We start from the raw sequence: 2,184 nt of genomic DNA on the forward strand, positions 1-2,184 counted from the left end.
CAGAAGTGCAGGGACCAAACCTGCGGCCGGAGGATCGGCGCCGCGCTGCAGCTGGGTTTACACGCAGCAGAGGACTGATGCGGTTTTGACGTGACAGAGGAGGGAGAGTGACGGAGGAGGACAGATGGCGACAGCTGGGACAAACCCTCCTCTCCGCTGCTGACGAGCGGCTGCCGACTCGGCTCGCCGCAAATCACCAACTATTTACACGAGCTCCAAAACAAACCAGAAAATAACTTCCAGCAAGTCCAAGTGCAGGACAGAACCTCCTCCTGAGTGTCCGCAGCGGAGAAACAAAGGCCCGTGTTTACGGGACGGACAAACACAGACGGACGCGGTCGCCTCGTTAAACAGAGACGGACGAGAGGCCGGTGACGGATGATGCAGCTCTCAACGCCGTCTGGAAACTTTCTCCTCCAGGAACAAACAACAACCCTGAAACGTTCTGTTTGTCTCCGGCGTCCGGGCTCAGTCTCAGCGAGGACGGTTCCCAGTCAGAGGACAGAACTTTATCAAACACACTTCAAGATGACACAGTTTGTAACAGAGTCACGTGACCGTGTCTGTGTCCGTTGACCGTCCTCCAGATGAACTGCTGAACCGCACCGAGCCGAGCCGTCGACTCCCGGACGTCACGTTCCCCTGGATACGTTCTGTCAACAACGTCGGCCATGTTGGATCACATACGTGTAAATGGGGGGGAAAATAAACCTCTATAGCGTTGACATTTCTCAACTGATTTCAGTATTTTTCATAGTCAGGGTTTATGATCCACAAGAAGCAACAGTCAGTGATTTGATGGAGGATAGTTTATGGATCTAGATGAAGACTATCAGACACATGGACTGACTGATTCTATGAGTCAGAGAGATTTGAATTTGAAGGAATGTCGTTGGAGGAGAGATGATTGTCCACCGATGGATTTTCTAGGGATACAACGATATTGAAGATTTCTGTTTTTATGGATCAGAGTAATTTTTGTGCACCTCGGCCCTGTCGTCTGGTTTGTCCCGTTGTTCGTGGGGTTTAGGTGAAATGAATGAAGCACAAAGATTTCAGTCGTGACTATTTACCGTTGCAGAGGAAAGTGTCAAAGTTCAGAATTTGCAGGTTTTCTTCTCCTTTTTTTTCTTACACTTCGTGAGTCACAGAGAAAATGATGACTCGAGGAGTTCAGCAGAAAACACACAACTCAGGAGGTCACGATAGTTCTCTTGTTAACAATTCAATATAAACAGAAACATGTCATATGAATAATATCAATAAAATAAATATAAATAAATCATGTAGAACAGAGAACACACATCTCTCGCTGATAGAATCAGTCAGTAAACGTGTCTGACAGTTTTCATCTAGATCCATGAATTATTCTCATCTCATACGGAAGAGTATTAGGGCATCAGAAGAAAAAATGAAGGGGAAGATTTTTAAAATTTATTTAACATTTAGAGAATAAAGTTGAAATGTCGAGAAAAAAAAGTTGAAATAGAACTTAGAGAAGAAAAGACGAAATGTGGACAATAAAGTCTGAATGTCGAGATTGAAGCTGTCACACATCCACGTTAACCAACGTTAGCAAGGCTACGCTAGCTTCGCTAACTGCACGGCTCTCATAAAAACAATAAACGGTTGTTTGCGATTGGAAGTTGTCGTGTCCGGACACACGTTGTCCCACGTCGCTTCTTCTTGGTTCAGCTGTCAATAAAAATATCGCAACTTTACAACTTGGTTAGCAGCTAGCGTTAGCTTAGCAAACTGGCTGATGAAACATCAACATCCGGTTGTTTGGTGCTGGAAGGTGCTTCCGGGTCACAATGTTCGACTTCTATTCTCGAAATGCAAGATTAAAATAATATTCCTCCTCTCACTTTTGGCTCTAATAATCTTCCGTAAATCTGACAATGTTAAAGAAAGAGATTTTCAATTTTTTTTGAAGTTGATGAATCAGCTTCAACAGTAAACATTCAATTTTACCTGAGCGACAAAAACAAACAAACAGTGCAGCTGCAGTTTCTCATGAAGTGTTGCTTATGTAAGATGGTGTGTGTGTGTGTGTGTGTGTGTGTGTCACCACTGAAAAGAGGAAGTGTGTTGTGCTGCTGCTCGGCTCCTGCAGGGCCCACATGCTTCCTGTGGCCGTCCGCGCTGCGGGGGGCTGAAGATGGAGGGGGCGTCGGTGTGTTT

This window comes from Scophthalmus maximus, chromosome 4 (assembly GCF_022379125.1).
Source record: "Scophthalmus maximus strain ysfricsl-2021 chromosome 4, ASM2237912v1, whole genome shotgun sequence".
NCBI lineage: Eukaryota > Metazoa > Chordata > Actinopteri > Pleuronectiformes > Scophthalmidae > Scophthalmus > Scophthalmus maximus.